This window comes from Eleutherodactylus coqui, chromosome 2, assembly GCF_035609145.1.
Source record: "Eleutherodactylus coqui strain aEleCoq1 chromosome 2, aEleCoq1.hap1, whole genome shotgun sequence".
Lineage (NCBI taxonomy): Eukaryota > Metazoa > Chordata > Amphibia > Anura > Eleutherodactylidae > Eleutherodactylus > Eleutherodactylus coqui.
In genome coordinates this window covers 189646634-189666243 of record NC_089838.1, presented here as the reverse complement: position 1 = coordinate 189666243, position 19610 = coordinate 189646634, and the positions used below count along the sequence as shown (strand labels likewise).

The window sequence follows — 19610 nt, the reverse complement described above, 5'->3', positions numbered from 1 at the left end:
TGTTTTTTGACGTATTATTTATAGTTAAATCCAGTCATTAATTCTAAACAGTTTTTGTATTTACACATATTAACCCCTTAGTGACGAAGCCTGTTTGCGCCTTAGTGACGGAGCCAAATTTTGGAAATCTGACATGCGTCGTTCAACGTAGCATAACTCCGTAAAGGCTTTACATATCCAAGTGATTCTGACATTGTTTTTTCAACACATGTTATACTTCATTTTGGTTGTAAAAAGAGACCGATATAATTTGTGTATATTTATTAAAAGTACCAATATTGGAAAAATTGTGAAAAAATTGTCATTTTTTCACATTTTCAACTGTAATATCTCAAATATGTCCAAACATACTGTGCAAATTTTTGATAAAATATATATTTCCATCTGTTTACTTTATTCTGAATGCACACTTGAAAAACTTTTGTGTTTTTTTTAACCATTTATAGGACGTACAAATTTAACATTACTTTTCAGCATTTTGAGGAACACTTTGTTTTCCTGCACCAAGCCAAGTTTGCAAAGGCTCATGAGTGTCAGAATAATAGATACCCCCCCAAATGACCCCATTTTAAAAACTACATCCCTTAATGTATTCACTGAGGGGTGTCATGAGTATTTTGACCCCACCAGTTTTTTTCAGGAATTAATTCAATTTAGAGGAGAAAAAATGAAATTTCATACTTTTGCAAATATGTCAATTTAAACACATATTTCTTTCCTATAGTGCCCATGAAAATGAGGATTTACACCCCAAAATGGATACCCCCGTTTCTCCCGTGTTCAGAAACATACCCATTGTGGCCCTAATCTTATGTCTGGATGCACAACGGGACCCAAAATGAAAGGAGTAGTCGGATTCTTTCAGAACATAAATTTTGCTTGAAGGCGTTTTAGGCCCCATAGCACTTTTGTAGAGCTCTTGAGCAGCCAAAACCAAAGAGAACCCCCACAAGTGACCCCATTTTGAAAACTAGACCCCTTAACAAATTTATCTAGGGGTGTACTGCCCATTTTGACCCCACAGTTTTTGAATGAATTCAAGCAAAGCAAAAGGAAAAAAATGTGATTTTCGTTTTTTTTTGGCAATTCTGTCGTTTTAAAAACTGCTTTTTTGTACAGCACACACATGAATGAAGCCTTGCACCCCAAAATGGATACCCCTGTTTGTCCCGTGTTCAGAGACATACCCAATGTGGCCCTAATCTTATGTGTGGATGCACAACAGGACCCAAAATGAAAGGAGTAGTCGGTGGTTTTCAGAACATAAATTTTCCTTGAAGGCGTTTTAGGCCCCATAGCACATTTATAGAGCTCTTGAGCGGCCAAAACCAAAGAGAACCCCTACAAGTGACCTCATTTTGAAAACTAGACACCTTAATGAATTTATCTAGGGGTGTACTGCCCATTTTGAGCCCACAGTTTTTGAATGAATTCAAGCAAAGCAAAAGGAAAAAAATGTGATTTTCACTTTTTTGGCAATTCTGTCGTTTTAAAAACTGTTTTTTTTTGTACAGCACACACATGAATGAAGGCTTGCACCCCAAAATGGATACCCCTGTTTGTCCCGTGTTCAGAGACATCCCCATTGTGGCCTAATCTTATGTGTGGATGCACAACGGGGCCCAAAATGAAAGGAGTAGTCGGTGGCTTTCAGAACAGAAATTTAGCATGAAGGTGATTTAGGCCCCATTGCCCATTTGTAGAGCCCTTGAGCGACCAAAACGACAGAGAACCCCCACAAATGACCCCATTTTGAAAACTAGACCCCTAACGCATTCATCTCGGGGTGTACTGTGTATTTTTACCCTACAATTTTTGAAAAAATCTAAGCAAAGCAGTAGGAAAAAAATTACATTTATTTTACAAATTATTTTTGTACAGCGTACATATAAACGAAGACCTTCACCCCAAAATGGATACCCCCATTTGTGCTGTGTTCAAAACATACCCATTGTGGCCCTAATCTACTTAAAGGAGACATGGCAAGGCCTATAATGGAGGGAACACCCGTTCGATTGCAAGGCACAACTCAATAAATTCCAGGCCCGATTGTTCATTTGTACGGAATAAAAATTGACTCCCTAAAAATTTCCCACACACACAGTCCGTGCCCTTTTCGGCGTTCCCCAAATCTTAGATAAAAGTAATAATGTCAACTGTGTGGTATTTCCGAAGACAGGGGTAATTACAGAGGCTGGTTGGGATGGGTACATGGGGCAATAAAACCGTGTATCCCCCCTCCTCTCATGCTTTTTGGGTAGCGGGTATGGGGTGTAAAAAGGGGCGCTCTGTGAGTCTCCGTAAGCTTGTTGAGGTGTGGCGGTCTCACACAGAAGACGCTCAACAAGCTGCTCCTGGAACTGCAGGAAGGCGAACGTTCCCAGGGCTTCTTGTAAATTGCGTATTACAGGTAGCGGTCTGAATAACGCCAGACTCACGCAGCCATAGGCGGAATCTGCTTGCGGAGGCCCACAGCGGATCCTAGCTGTGAGTCGGCCGTGACCCTGCGTACGGCCGCGTAATGTACTGCGCATAACTGCCTACACAGGCGGTCATGCGCAGTACTTTTTTTTTGTTTGTATTTCCTGCACTGGCGCTTAGCGATGACATGGGTACCCGCAGCCCGTATACAAGGTAGTAGCGTATGGGCTGCGGGTATATCCGCGACCATGGAGCACAATGGGCTCTATGTTGCGAATATCCATGGTAAAATAGAACCTGCTGCGTTCTCTTTTCTGCGAGTGGATTACACAATTCCGACCCGCTAATGTGAGCAGAATTGTGTAATCCAATGCGATTGATCTGCGTATTACCGCGGATCAGACGCATGTGGAATCCGTAATTCCTATCCGGTCATGTGAGACCCGCCAAAGGTAGATTGCTACCTTTTTTTCACGTGACCGGCGACCGCTCAACAAGGTCACTGTTCCAGGCTCTCAGCGACCGTTGGTCGCTGGGAGCAAGGATATTTTAAATTTCCTGGGCTCCCTGACTCCTGCGCATGTGTCCGGTGTTTTGCCGGCGGTCGCATGCGCAGAATCCGGGAAAGTTCACGGAGGAAGATCGCGTCGGGGTGAAAATACGGAGGCCTCCGGTAAAAAGTTTCATCTCCTCTCACCGATCGCATCGGTGAGGAGAGATGAACCTTCACCTTTTTTTTTACTTTGAAATCTTCAGTTTTTGAATGAATTCAAGCAAAGCAAAAGGAAAAAATTGTGATTTTTGTTTTTTTGTCAATTCTGTCATTTTAAAAACAGCTTTTTTGTACAGCACACACATGAATGAAGCCTTGCACCTCAAAATGGATACTCCCGTTTCTCCCGTGTTCAGAGACATACCCATTGTGGCCCTAATCTTATGTCTGGATGCGCAACGGGACCCAAAATGAAAGGAGTAGTCGATGTCTTTCAGAACATAAATTTTGCTTGAAGGAGTTTTAGGCCCCATAGCACATTTGTAGAGCTCCTGAGCGGCCAAAACCAAAGAGAACCCCCACAAATGACCCCATTTTGAAAACTAGACCCCTTAACGAATTTATCTAGGGGTGTACTGCCCATTTTGACCCCCCCAGTTTTTGAATGAATTCAAGCAAAGCAAAGGGAAAAAATGTGATTTTCGTTTTTTTGGCAATTCTGTCATTTTAAAAACTGCTTTTTTTGTACAGCACACACATAGGAATGAAGCCTTGCACCCCAAAATGGATACTCCTGTTTGTCCCGTGTTCGGAGACATACCCATTGTGGCCCTAATCTTATGTCTGGATGCACAACGGGGCCCAAAATGAAAGGAGTAGTTGGTGGCTTTCAGAACAGAAATTTAGCATGAAGGTGATTTAGGCCCCATTCCCCACTTGTAGAGCCCTTGAGCGGCCAAAACGACAGAGAACCCCCAAAAATGATCCCATTTTGAAAACTAGACCCCTTAACGAATTTATCAACAGATGTACTGTGTATTTTTACCCTACAATTTTCAAATAAATCTAAGCAAAGCAGTAGTAACAAATTACAATTTTAATTTTTTTGGCAGTTGTATCAATTTAAAAACTGTTTTTTTGTACAACACACATAGGAATGAAGACTTTCACCCCAAAATGGATACCCCTGTTTGTCTTATGTTCAGAAACATACCCCTTGTGGCCCTAATCTACTTAAAGGACACATGGCTAGGCCTATAATGGAAGCAGCACCCGTTGGATTTCAGGGTACAACAGAATAAATTCCAGGCCCTATTGCCCATTTGTAGAGCCATTGAGCATCTAAAACGATAAAGAACCCCCACAAATGACCCCATTTTAAAAACTAGACCCTTTATCGAATTCATCTAGGGGTGTATTGCGTTTTTTGTTTTTTTTTTCAACTTATAAAGATGTACTTTATAATACCCCTCTAATTTATGAGTACCAAAAACATGCTGACAAATTTAGTTAAGAGAATTCATCCCATCTCTTTACAGTAGAAAAAGAAAACATTCTTCCAGAGACGGCCCATGATGAGACAGAAGTGTTAGCGTTGGACGTCAGTGCGAGGTCCTTCAGTGCATACTTGGGAGCTTAGAGAGTTCTAGATTAGGGTTATTAGGGCAGTAAACGACCATTGAGGAGGAGGTCCAAGATTACAGGATGAAGGGGATGATGGGAGAGCAGAGAGGAGGGTAGTCCTTAAACTCCTTCAAGTAGCTTTGATGTTTTCCTTTGGCCCATATTGTCATTTGGATGAAGCCAACCAAGGAGAAGAGAGCAACAGGAAGACACTGGGTCATGATGGCAAATCCAATCCAGGAGCCGACCTCGTACGTGTAGTTGGGACAGGACACCAGTAGGAAGATCCATGTGAAGGGGTTATGAGTTGGGAAGGGAATCTTCCGTGTCTTTGATCCGGATGGCCGCAGGTTCCTCAGAGCGATGTGTATGGAGAAATTACCCAGCTGACAGAACAAGAATATGATGGTTGCCAACTTCACCTGTTCTTCTCCATACACTGGGGAAGTATACAGGGGGTGATTGATGTAATATGCCATCCAGGCTGCAAATCCCCAGTAATACATACAGTTCTTGAAAATATTCCTGAGCGGCATGGTGCCGTGAGAGAAGCGATGTACAAAGAGGGTTTCCAGGAGACGCTTAATGTAGTGGAACGAGTGACAGATACAGGCCAGGTGTATCACGGAGTGTCGGCTCGTGATGAAGTCGTACTTAGGGCCATAGATGAAGGGGACTTGGAAGTAAAATAGTAAGTAGATGACCAGCGGCCTGGCGTACTCTGTGAGGAACACAGTGACCCAGCTGATCTGCGCGCCCAGGTCCCTAAAGTACAGCGTAGCAGTGGTCCCCACAGGCAGATTCTGCAGAATGTCCTCGACTTTCAGCGACCTTCCCTTGGGATCCAGACGCAATGACTGGCGGGCAGGATACCACTCAGTATGGGACTTGTTGAACATGTTCTTAATGTCTGTTAATGTAGCATTGGGCTCCACCTTGTCCAGGAAGCAGAGCTTCTCCCTCGTCTTGGCATTAAGGATCTCCACCTCATAGTGCTTCATGGTTCCACCGGGCACTTAGGCACGTGTATTGCGTATTTTGACCACACAGTATTTGAATGAATCTAAGCAAAGCAGAAGGAAAAAATTAAGATTTTCATTTTTTTGGCAGTTTTGTCAATTTAAAAACAGTTTTTTTTGTACAGTGTACATAGGAATGAAGACCTTCACCCCAAAATGGATACCCCCATTTGTCCCGTGTTCAAAAACATACCCCTTGTAGCCCTAATCTACTTCAAGGACACATGGCAAGCCCTTTAATGGAGGGAACACCCGTTGGATTGCAGGGCACAACTGAATACATTCCAGGCCCCATTATCCACTTGTACGGAATAAAAATTGACACCTTAAAAAACTCCCCCCTTCCCCTCGCACCCTTTTCGGCGTTCCCCAAATCTTAAATAAAAGTAATAATGTGAACTGTGTAGTATTTCCAAAGACGGGTAATTACGGAGGCTGGTTGGGATGGGTACATGGGGCAATAAAACCGTGTATCCCCCCCTTCTCTCATGCTTTTTGGAGGTATTTCGTGACCTCAGTAGTGGATATGGGGTGTAAAAAGTGGTACTCTGTGAGTATCCGTAAGCTTGATGAGGTGCAGCGGTCTCACACAGAAACGCTCAACAAGCTGCTCCTGGAACTGCAGGCAGGCGAGCGTTCCCGGGGCTTCTTATAAATTGCGTATTACAGGTAGCGGTCTGAATAACGCCAGGCTCACGCAGCCGTAGGCGGAATCCGTTTGCGGAGGCCCGCAGCGGATCCCAGCTGTGAGCCGGCCATGACCCTGTGTACAGCCATGTAATGTACTGAGCATAACTGCCTACTCACACAGGCGGTCATTCGCAGTACACTTTTTTTTTTGTTTGTATTTACCGCACCGTCGCTTAGCGATGACATGGGTAAACAAGGTAGTTGCGTATGGGCTGCGAGTATATCCGCGAGCATGGAGCTGTCACGTCCTCAGGCAAGTGGGCATTAATCCTAAGAGGACGCATAATACTACGTCCTCTAGGATTAAAGCCCACTTGCTGAGGACGTAGTTTCACGATGGGGCTGCCACTAAGGGGTTAATGACCAGGCCAAATTTTGGTAAGCTGACATGTGTCACTTTAGCATACAATAACTCCGTAAAGGTTTTGCATATCCAAGTGATTCTGACATTGTTTTTCACCACATATTGTACTTCATTTAGGTGGTAAGTATAGACGGATAGAATTTGTGTATATTTATTAAAAGTGCCAAAATCGGGAAGATTTTGAAAAAATTCTAATTTTTTCACATTGTCAATTGCAATATCTCAAATATGTGCAAACATACTATGCAAATTTTTGATAATATATATATTTCCAGCTGTTTACTTTACTTTAACCATTTAGGAGACATACAAATTTAACATTAATTATCAACATTTTGAGGAACATGTTGTTTTCCTACAACAAGCCAAGATTGTAAAGGCTCATAGGTGTCAGAATGATAGATATTCCCACAAATGGCCCTAATATTATTTCTGTATGCACAATGGGGACCAAACCGAAAGGAGCATCAAATTTCAACTGTCTTTTAACTTTTACATGATCACCATTATCCCTCCCCAGCTTCTGCTCTTGTGGCCACTATTTTGACCCCATTTTTAAGACTACACCACTTAATGTATTCACTGAGGGGTGTCATGAGTATTTTGACCCCAGTTTTTTTCAGGAGTTAATGCAATTTAGAGGAGAAAAACATAAAATTTCATATTTTAAAAAAATATGTTATTTTAAAGGCATTTTTTTCTATAGTGCACATAAAAATGAGGATTTACACCCTAAAATAGATACTGCCGTTTGTCCTGTGTTCAGAAACATACCCATTGTGGTCCTAATCTTATGTTTGCATGTACAACGGGTCCCAAAATGAGGAGGAGCAGCCCGTGGCTTTCAGAACAGAAAGTTTGCTTGAAGGTGTTTTAAAGCCCTTGAGCGGCCAAAACAACAGAGAACCCCCACAAATGACCCTATTTTGAAAACTAGACCCCTTAAGGAGTTTATCTAGGGCAGGGGTGTCAAACCCATTTTCACTGAGGGCCACATTAGGCTTATGGTGACCTTCAAAGGGCCGATTGCAAGACAGTACAGTAAGGGCCTGTTCACACAAGCGCATTTGCGTACATAATATGCAGTGAATAGAAGCCATTAATTTCAATTAGTTCATTTACATGATGTATATTGTCACACAGCATGACCTATTATGTTGCCCACTATGCAGCCCAATAGGCCATTGAAGTGAATGGGCCGCGCAAATACGTGGTGAATGTGTGGGAAACCTGTGCATTCGCTGCATATTTGCGCACCATTTTAGTGGGCCCATCTGCATTCTTTTTTGCATGCGATTTTCCATTGCGCAAATACGCAGTGTATTTGTGCGACCGAAATACGATTACGCCTGTCTGAACGAGCCCTAATAGTGATCCTGATAGTGGCCCCAGTAAAAATAACTACCCCCACAGTGGCCTTTTCACAGAGGCAAAAGCAGTTTATAGTAATTTTAGAACCCTTCGCAGAATAGACGTGACTAAAAATTCAACTATTAAATAGAATATTAAAAATTATTTTCATATAGGGCTCAAGACACACACACAACGTATCGCCACACCACAACAAAAATTGTGTGGATGAAGGTGTGGCGATAACTGGGGAAATTGGGGGTCACATGAACTTGTAGTCACCCCTACATATGGCGAACGATGCACTCCTGTGTACAAATTTCCCAGAAACAGTAATAATAAAGAAAGGACTTTAGAGCACACTAATTTGGAAGATAACCCCGGTGTGCAAAGTTAGTAGTCATCCCAGTAAACGCATAGGAGATGCGTACTGTTAAATGATATGCAGTTCGCGGTTCAACGCGTTTCGTTGCAGATGATGCAATTCATTAGGAACCGTAGTTTGATTATAGATGAATTTGAAAAAGGATGGTTACCACAAGATTAAATAGATAACTACTAGAGATGAGCGAGTATACTCGCTAAAGGCAATTGCTCGAGCGAGCATTGCCTTTAGCGAGTATCTCCCCCGCTCGATACTGAATGTTCGGGTGCTGGTGCGGGGAAGTGGTGAGTAGCGGCTGTCAGCAGGAGAGAGCGGGGGGGGGGGGGGGAGAGAGGGAGAGAGATATCTCCCCTCCGTTCCGCCCCGCTCTCCCCCGCAGCTCCGTGCCCGCTGCCGGCACCCGAACCTTCAGTCTCGAGCGGGGAGATACTCGCTAAGGGCAATGCTCGAGCAATTGCCTTTAGCGAGCATACTCGCTCATCTATAATAACTACCCACCCCTATAGATAAAGGGAGATGTTTTGACAGCAAACCAAATTATGGTAGGTTCACTAGTGAGAAGATATATCTGTATCCTATATTGTGGGGAATGGTATCGATAATATAACCCCACATAGATAGCTTGATCTCCTATTTCTAATTCTCCCACAAAAAGGTGTCAGATTTTTCTGTGCAGAAGGCAAAAAGAGCTTTTCTATTGCTCAGATAGATCCTAGCTCAGAATCTGGAGATAGCTGTCTAAATTCCCTTTTTAAACTCAAAGCTACAATGCAAAATAATAGAGATAAAGTCTAGCCATGTAACTTTGATGGTAGGCTACAGTGGTCCAATTAGTAATATTAACCCCCCTCAGTAGTAATACCCCCATAGCAACATTAACCCCCCTCAGTAATAAGATTAACCCCCCTTAGTAATAATAAGCCCCCCCCCTCAGTAATAATAATAAGCTCCCCTCAGAAATAAGCCCCCCTCAGTAGTAATAAGCCCCCCTCGGTAATAATAATAAGCCCCCCCTCGGTAATAATAAGCCCTCCTCAGTAATGAACCCTCCCTCAGTAATTATAATAAGCCCCCCTCGGTAATACGCTCCCCCTCAATAATAATAAGCCCCCCCATCAGTAATAATAATAAGCCTCCCTCAGTAATAATAATAAGCCCCCCTCAGTAATAAAAATTAACCCCCCCTCGGTAATAAACCCTCCCACAGTAATAATAATAAGCCCCCCTTGGTAATAATAAGCGCCCCCTCAGTAATAATAGTTCCCCCCCTAACCTATATACTTACCTCCTCCTTGCTGTCAGCACCGCTCCCCCTCTGCTCGCGCTGAGCCCGGATGCACACTGACATCAGTGTGTGGCCCGGAACGCTTCCTCCCTGAGTCCTCTCTTGTGGAACTGAAAAGCAAGGGGACTCAGGAGAGGAGGATCCCGGCTGCACACTGACGTCAGTGTGCGCCGGGATCAGCGCTAGCAGCATGATTACCAGCGGGGAGCTGCGGCACCCCAGCTGGTAATCGCTGCAGTGGTGAGCGGCGTTGGCACGCCGGGGGCCACATAACAGGAGGCAGCAGGCCTGTTTGACACATGTGATCTAGGGGTTTAGTGTGTAATTTGACCTGAAAGTTTTCGAATGAAACTAAGCAAAGCAGAAGGAAAAAATTACGATTTTCATTTTTTTGCCAATTGTGTCATTTTAAAAACTGTTTTTTTTGTACAGCACACATATAAATGAAGACTTGCAGCCCAAAATGGATACCCCTGTTTGCGCTGTGTTCAAAAAAATTATCCGCTGTCGCCCTAAACTTTTGTCTATATGCATAATGGGGCCCAAACCAAAAGGAGCATTAAAATTCAACTTTTTTTTACCTTCTACGTGATCACCATTATCCATTGGAATACGGTGATCACGTGACCAGAGACCACTCAGTCATTGCTCTAGGTTCTCAGCTACCTTTATTAGCCAGGAGCAAGGAAATTTATCCATTGAATAATGGCAATCACGAGACCAAGGACTCAGCTACATTTGGTAGCCAGGAACAAGGAGATTTTAAACTACCCCGGAAATCCGTGGCTTTTGTGCATGCATCCGCCATTTTGGCAACAGTACTGCATGTGCAGAAGACTGGATAAGGTCCCCGGATAAAGCTGGGGGCCTTAGGTATGTAATTCCATTTCCTCTCACAGATATGTTCCGTGAGGGGAAATGAAACTTAAACTTTTAAGACTTTTTTTACTTTACATGATTGCCGTTATCCATTAAATAATGGCGATCATGTGACCGGGGACTGCATACAGCAGCTCCCAGTGACATCTCCTTGCTCTCGGCAAAAGAGATTTTAAATCTCCCGGGCTCCAGGCCTTCTGCGCATGTGCTCAACATTTTACGTCTGGTGCGCATGCACAGAAGACGGCTGGAGGTTCATCTTGCAAAGTAGCTGACCATTCTGATACATGTAGTTCACCATGCAGACCAGCAACCTATTAAAGACGCCATGATAATTCGGCGGGTTGCCATGCATTTCCATCAGTGAACCACATTGATACTGCCACCGTGGGCTCCTCCTGGAGTCTTAAAACCACGCTGCATGTGAATGATAGATAATAAATACAAGGCATTAGTTGAATTTTGGCCAAGATACATGAGCCCACTAGCCGCGTCACGGTTCCTTGCATGTAGTGGGTCCCTACACTAATATAAATACATTAAAGGGTGCTTATAAAATGATTCAAACATACAGTAAACATACAGTAAACATACAGTATGTAGAATAAATAACTGGCTTACAAGCAGAAAAATGAAACTTCTGAAAATTGGGAGGTTTTTAAACTTTTCTGTAAATGTAGGATTTCTTTTTTCAAATAAACAAAAACACATTGACCAAACTTCACTACTATCATGAAGTAAAATGTATTAGGAAAAAAACAAACATTCTCAGAATTATTTGGAAAAGTAAAAGCATTCCAAAATTAATACTAGATAAAATAACACCTGCCAAATGTGAAAAATGGGGTTTGGTCAGGAATGCCAAAACTGGCTGCAGCGGGGAGGGTTTAATTGTAGAGGTTTAGGGTAAATGTATTATGTAACAGTCTCTGTTGCGGCTCTCATGGACACTGCATGTGGTCTCTATCCCAGTTATGGTAGCCATTTCTAAGGTTTGTATAACCAGGTAACATGCTGGGTGGGGCATGTGCATCTAATGGATGAATGGTAGGGCATGTCTAGCCCAAAAAAGTTGTGCCTGCATTTGATACAAAAGACACACAAGTTGTGTTTGATGCAGTGGTCGTGTGGGCAGCAAACACAGGAGGTTGGTACAATGTTGGGTGTGATATGAATTTTGTATCAAAAAGAAGCCCAGAAACCCTGCTGTGGAAGAGGCTGGGTGCAGCTGGAAACTGTTTACTGTGTGGATGCCTGCCTTGGAGTCTCCTGGTCAGTGCTGAAAGTGCCAGGTCCAGAGGCGTAACTTGAAGCTCCCGGGCCCCGATGCAAAACTTGTAACAGGGGCCCCAACTATAATGCTTTACTCATACTATTGTGTTCCCTATATGGAGAAGTAAGGCCTTATGGGCCCCCTAAGGCTCCTGGGCCCGGGTGCAACCGCATCTTCTGCATCCTCTATAGTTACGCCCCTGGTCAGGTCAGTCAGAGTGTGGTAGCAATGGAAGCTTTGGTCATGAGCTCGCTGTACTGCTGATAGAGTGGAAACCCACCAATAATAGACTGTGAGTGTTAACCATTGAGAAATGTTGGGAGTGTCAATGGAGTTATGCCAGGTGTGATAAATATTTACAAAGACTGTGACTTGTTTCTGCAAGCCAAGACTCCAAAGTCAGTCTGTATTCTCAAGTACTACAGACTGTACTGAAACTGTGTTGCAACATTCAGAAACTTCATGAGAAGTTAAAGAGATTGTATAACTAATTCAGCTGCTAAACAAAGATTGTTTTACTACAACGTGTGCACCGTCTCTTAATACACATGCACTTTAGAACCCCCCCATAAGGAGCATCGCTAAGCATTTAGACCTGGGGCCAGTGCCCCATATTACAAGCATATTGCCTTGAACCTCTGGCCAACAGATACTTTAGTTTCAAATAGATTTATTAATTTTTCTCAAATTATTACAATATAGTAACTATATATATACCCCTCGCAGGGGGATTTCAATATAAAAAGGTTTATAAAATAAAACATAACAAAAGCAAGCTCAGTCAAGTATCCAGGCAACAACTTCCGCAAACCATGTAATGTATTTTTGGGGTTGGCCAACAGATACTTTAAAAGCTCAGTGGTGGGGTGGGTATTAGCAGAATATGTGTCCTCTAGGCTGATAACTACTCCTTAATGATTGGACAGAGCACTTATGAAGCTTTCCACTCGATCAAGAAGAGAACTGTGCAGCCCAGGAGTGTCGCACTTGGACCTATGGTCTGAACCCTGGAAAATAAGTGCAACGGACAATCCACACCAAATTCCACAACAAAACTGGGACCAAAAAGGCTAAACATCTGCAGCATTGCTGTGTATTTTGCAGTGGGTTCTGATGTGGATCCACAGTAGTAATAGTCTAAGTCTGGACATCACATGTGATCACTGGCTATAACGGTACTCTAATCATTTAAAGGGAATCTGTCACTTACTTTTAGCCGTATAAGCTTATGGGCTGACAGTAAGTAACCTGTGGAGTCTGGGGATGTAAAGAATTATACAGGATGAGGAATCCAAATCTGCGCTTAAATGTGATGTACCGTTGTTCCCGCCAAAGTTATTATCAATTTCCTCTTTGTTACAGACACAGATATGGATGTGAGATTAACACATGAGGAGAGGACAGAAACTTTGCTGATCTCTGGAGAGCGCAATACCAGAGTGATTGTGGTGGATTTCAATTGTTGGCATACTAACAGAGACTACCCATCTACCATGGCACAGTTGGCACATTGTTTGCCGAACCTTGGCTTATAGGGCTAAAAGTAGGTAACAGATTCTGCAGAGTACCTGTGTAGAGCTGGTATTTAGGATTCAAAAAGATCTAAAAAAGCTTGAGCAGTGGGTGGCAATTTACAGAATGGTATTAACAATGAGAAATGCAAGGTCCTACATCTGGGCAAGAAAAATGAAAAAGCACATACAGAATGAGAGGAATTGGGCTACGAAATGTGAAAAAGACTTGGGTATACTAGTAGGTCACAGACTAATTATAATATTAATCTTTATTTATATAGTGCTAACATATTCTGCAGCACTTACAAGACAAGGGGAATAAAAACAAAACCATGGTTACATGAAGTGATCAGTTGATGAAAAAGGTAGGGGTGAGGGTCCTGTTCTAACGAGCGTATATACAACAAATAATGGGGTAATACAGAAAGAAAAAGGGCTGGAGAAGTGCACGGTATGGTGAGATAGAAAGTGAGGGATGCTATACACATAGACAATGGTCAGGCTGAGCGGTATAGTGGCTGAATCGGTATGACTGCAGGGAGTAGTTGGTTACAGCTAAAAGGGATTGCAGTCAGCAAGACAGGGAGCATGTTATCAGGTGGAGTAAAGAGGAGTTTGGTTTAGGACATATGGTATGCCTCCCTGAAGAGGTGCATTTTTAGATCACGCCTGAAGTTTTGTGTGTCGGAGATTTCCTGGATAGTTTTGGGCAGTGCGTTCCAGAGGACTGGTGCTGCTTTGAAGAAGTCTTAAAGGCAGGAATGAGATGTTAAAGGGGCACTTAAAATCTGATTTTGTTAGCGGAGCAGAGGGCGCGGGTTGGGTGGTGGATTGAGATAAGGGAAGCAATGTAGGGCGGTGCGCTGCTATGAAGGGTTTTGTGGTTGAGGTTGGTGAGCTTGAATTGAATTCTATATTTGATGGGAAGCCAGTGCAGTGACTGGCACAGGGCAGAGGTGTTCGAGTAGTGGCTGGACAGGAAGATGGGCCTGGGTGCCGCATTCAGGATGGATTGGACGGGGGGGGGGGGGGGGGAGTCTGGTGCGGGGAAAGGCCGATCAGCAGCGCGTTGCAATAATCAACCGAGAGTGGATGAGGGCAAGAGTAAGTATTTTTAAGAGGAGAGATTCGAGTCGAATATAATCCGAAGACAGCGGGCATGCTGTCTGGAGTTATGGTGGTGCCGCACACTGAGATGGCGATGTCAGGATGATATCGGTTAGCAGAGGGCGGAAACCCCGAGTAAGTCAGTTTTTGAGAGGTTCAGTTTTAGATAGAGAGAGGACATAGTGTTAGAGACAGCAGACAGACAGTCAGTGGCGTTCTGGAGGAATGTTTCTGTGATATAATGGGTGGAAGTGTATAACTGGGTGTCATCAGAATAGAAATGGTACTAAAAGCCAAAACTCCAGATGGTTTGTGCAATAGGGGCTATGTAGATGGAGAAGAGGAGGGGGCTGAGGACCAAGCCCTGGTGGACCCCAACAGCAAGGGGAAGAGAAGAGGAGGTGGAGCCTGCAAAGGATATGATGAACGAGTTAAATAGGTAGGAGGAGAATCAGGAGAGAGCAGTGTCCTTTAGTCCAATAGAGCGAAGCATATTAAGGAGTTTTTGGTCAACAGTGTGAAATGCTGCAGAGCGGTCGAGGAGGATCAGTAGGAAGTAGTCACCCCTCAATTTAGCCGTCAGGAGGTCATTTGACACTTTAGTCAGGGCAGTTTCTGTTGAATTTAGAGAGCGGAAGCCGGAATATAGGGGGTCAAGAAGAGAGTTTTCTGAGAGATAGCTTATAAGGCGAGAGTAGACCAGATGTTCTCATAGTTTGGAGATGAAGAGGAGATTTGAGATGGGTCTGTAGTTGGCAGCATCGGACGAGTTAAGAGTCTGTTTCCTTAGCAGCGGGGATATGATAGCTTTTGAATGAGGAGAGGAAGATGCCAGAGGTCAGAGACAGGTTAAATATAGTGGTGAGGTGGGAGATGATCACCGGTGAGAGAGACCAGAGGAGGTGTGAAAGAAAAGGGTCGATAGTGCAGACTGAACATGAATCAACAGTGTGATGCATCAGCAAAAAAGGCAAACACAATTTTGGGATGTATTAAGAGAAGCATAGAGTCTGGATCACGTGAGCTAGTTTTCCCCCTCTACTCTTCCTTAGTCAGACCTCATCTGGAATACTGCGTCCAGTTCTGGGCACCCCAATTTAAAAAAAGACATTGATAAACTGGAGCAAGTTCAGAGAAGACCTACCAGGATGGGGAGCAATTTGCAAATCATGTCCTGTGAGGAACAGTTAAAGGACCTAGGAATATTTAGCTTGCAAAAAAGAAGGTTGAGAGGAGACTTAATAGCAGTCTACAAATATTTGAAGGGCTTAGTGCAGAGTGATCAGCCCTATGGGTCCCAATGCAAAACCTGTAACAGGGCTCCCACTGGCTTGAGAAAGACTGCTGTGCATGCAGTCGAAACATTGCTGATTGCAAAGATGGGTCAATAAAGAGGAACTTTCTTATGAAGATTTGCCTGCTGTGATTTAAATACACCCCATATGCTGCTCGAAATTGAACTTTTAGTCTGTATATTGTGGATGATGAGTCTACATCCTGGTAAGCGTGCATCATTGACCTGTAATAGCTCCCTTGTGAATACCAAGGAATTATTGTGTGCTGCAGGCGTGCAAGTAAAGTTTGATTTAATGCTTTATTCATAGTATTAGGCTTACCATATGGAGAAGATAGGCCTTCTGGGCCCCCTAATGGTCCGGGCCCAGGAGCAACCACATCCCCTATAGTTATGCTAGTGGCCTTGGGACTTTTGTCACTAATCTTTTAGGACCCTAGCAACACTGCTGGTGCTGCCTACAGTAACTAAAAAGTCTTCTCTCTTTTCCTTGCATTCATCTCAATTGTCAGTCAGGCAAAGTTGCAGGAACACTGACAGTTACATTTACTATAACAGAGAAACAGCATGGTGTAATATGAGAGGAGAAAGGAAAAGCAATAGGTTAGATGGGTATAAGCAGTCTGTGAGAGAGGTGGGAGCATGCAGAGTGATGCAAAGTGATCCCTGTGGAGTGGAGAATAAGGAGCAGTCTATCTGAGATTGGGTGGCAAGAGGAGCAATCGACATGAGAATGGGAGTAGGGCATGGGAAGCAGCCTATGTGAGAGGGGGGATCATTGGAAGCAGTCTCTGAGGGATGATGGTATAAGAAGAAGTTTGTGTTAGAGAGGGTATAATGAAAACAAAGGTTTGGTACTGTGTTAGCCAATAGAGCAAAATGTGATTGTTCCCAGCAAGAGAAGCCACGTAATCTTGTAGATTTTGTTTTTAGCCTGACGAAGAGCCCGAGAGGTTCGAAAGTTTGCTATTACATAATGTATTTTTTGTTAGCCATTAAAAGGTGTTAGAGAGGGAGCATGGGTGTTACGTTTGTGTGGGCTATTGTGCACGGAGCCCACATGAATGTTCCCCACTTAGGGAACACCAGGTGAAACAACCACAGATTAACACCTCTCCCTATGTTTTACAAAGGAAGATGACCAAGGACCTACCGGAGCGGGGATATCGCCCCAATAGGGAGAGGCCCAGTGGTCTTTGGATCTGGGCCCTTGCTGCCCCTAGAAATCCACGCACCCATGCTAGGATGCATACACATGCCACTACCAACAGGGACAACTAGATAGGATAAGAAGATACACAAAGCCAAAATCACACCATACAGCAGGTGATACACAAACACTAGTAGCAGATGTTAATGCTATAAATGCCAGGTATTTGTTGACATTTTGGCCAAAATATGGAAGCTAGTGGGCCATGCCATAGCTTCCAGCAATACCCCTAGTCTCTACCCTAACCAGGAGTCCAGCGACATAACCAAACAAAACCACAAGACACAAAACTTTCTTGCAGTCACCACACATAGAACCTGCTCACACAACATAGAGAGAGAAATGAAAACAGAGAAAGCTGAACACACCCACACCTGGGAAGACAACTTTTATGTGTACTGACCTGGAGTGAAAGCAGTCTCAGTCTTCGCATAATATTTAGCTGTACATTATCTAGTCCTAGTTAAAATGTTAGAGTTCAAATAATTGTCCATAGTTAGGAGCAGGTCTAGATTAAGTAAGAGACGGGCCGTGGTGGGAGACCATGTTATCTTATATTCCGAGATCTTTTTAATTGTCTGATACACTCCCAAAATGGGTGTCTAGTAATGCATTTTCACCATACATTGGGATAAATTTGTGCAAGGCAGGGGGTGTGAAGTACCATCTATACAATATTTTTCTTGTTACTTCTATATGATTAGCACATTTGAAGGCTTTGTAACTCAGATTTAAAAAAAGTTCTACTTGTGGCTGGTAAATGTAGTTCCTAAGTTAACTTGTCATCTGGTGACATCTATAAGTAAGTGACAAGTAAAAATTGAAAAAAAAAAGAAAAACAGTGGTACAATTCTACTCAACAGCATAGGTTGAAACTATTACATAGTGAACAAAGTTAGTTAACTGGATGTTAGATTCTGTCTTGTGTTTAAGAGTAAACATAAGGCTATCAATTTAGAAAAACAACAGTAAGAACTTTGGAGCCAGGTCATCCAAGCCCGCCTGAACCTTTATTTTCTATTAAAGGCGCTAGAGTGCATGCTCCCAAACCAACAGTTGTTAACAGATTTGATTATATCAGAAATGGAGGAGATGGAATTACTGCGCCAGCATTGAGCAATATGTAAGTTACATGCGATCAGAATGTGTAATATCGGAATTACTGCGCCAGCATTGAGCAATATGTAAGCTACATGCGATCAGAATGTGTAATATCGGAGTGCGCAGGGTAACAGGGATTTGAAATAATAGGACCAGAGCGGGATTAGGAGCAAACTGGATGCATTGAGCAGGGGGTTGGGCCTGATGACCCTGGAGGTCCCTTCCAACTCTACCATTCTATGTGACACAGGGCTAACTCTTCCAGCTCAAACCACCACCTATGTGACCTGCTCACCCCTTTGTTCTTTCTGTTTTTAAAATACACCTCTTTGTAAAAGAGTGTTTTGAAAGCCACATGAAGTGTGCACAAGCAAAGCAAATTTGCTTCCTCTTCTCCGGGCAGTTATATAGACTTTATTGTGACCCATGTCTAGCACATAAAATGTACTTCACTTTCACCTGAAAGTCATCATCCATCTCCATGTTCCAATTTCAATGTGTTCGGTATATCAGGTAACTCTTGTTCACAATTCACATGATTGGGGGTGTTTTTTTTACACATACAGTACTATATATTATAAAGTTGGCTCTCATTTAGCATGGTCATACATGAGTTTTGAAGAAAATAACAAATGATAACTGAGTTTTCCATAAGAAAGGCAATTGATAAAAATAATGACGGATTTTCCTCAATTTTCACAGCTGCCTAAAATGCATGACTGGCAGGTCCAGCCAGACTCACGGCGAGTTCTTCGTATTCATGATTCCTTAGATTTTTCAATGCATTTAGGATTACATGGTCACGTCTGATGTTTAATAAAAATGTGAAAACATGTTCGATACATTTCTAAAACTATTGATAGGATTCTTTTGATGGTATCTGATGACTGAAGTACCATAGACACATTTATTGCTCATAGGCTGATTAAGACTTTTTTCTAATATGTAGGCTTTAAATTTGTAAATTGTTTTTAAATAGTCATCCAATTAAACTATGGTTATTATTGCAACACATGAAACCAGTTTTAAGGGAAATGGAATTTGGGATTTTCCTATTGCATCACCGAAAGAATACTCATGGCATCCTAGAAAAATGACAGGCAGCTTATTATATACAAAATGATTTACCGTGTAGTAGTGGATTATGAAGAAATACATAATAAAATCTTGTATTTGTTTCTCATCAGTGATTCAGATTGCTTACTATTGTAAAACAGCTTCAGAAAATAGCCTCCCGCAGGTCTCTGGTAAACATTTCTGTGTTTATTAAACTCCCAACAGTCTGGTTAAAATTGGAAAAACCCTCCTGAAAACGTCACTTTTTTTGCAGATTTTGAATTTAAGCGTAATGTAAATGTATTTGACGCAGAACTCAGCTGCCTTCGGTGCATCAGTGACATAACTAATTGCAGTCTTAAGACACAGTAAATCATATTGCCTTTTATTTTCCAGTAGCCATGGCTATTTTTCTCCAGCAGTGTTGCTGTATGACACCTTTTATATTGCAGGAAAATTTCTAGTTTTTATTAGAACCAATTTCAGGTACATATAATAAATTGAAAAAACCTTTATTAGTTTTTTTGCTGGAGGCAGTGGAGAAAA

At 42.7% G+C, this 19610-nt stretch overlaps 1 pseudogene; it reads right to left on the bottom strand.

Moving 5' to 3' along the window:
- Positions 1-4353: 4353 nt before the first annotated feature.
- LOC136612024 (very-long-chain enoyl-CoA reductase pseudogene) lies at positions 4354-5553 on the bottom strand (annotated as a pseudogene).
- Positions 5554-19610: the final 14057 nt, after the last annotated feature.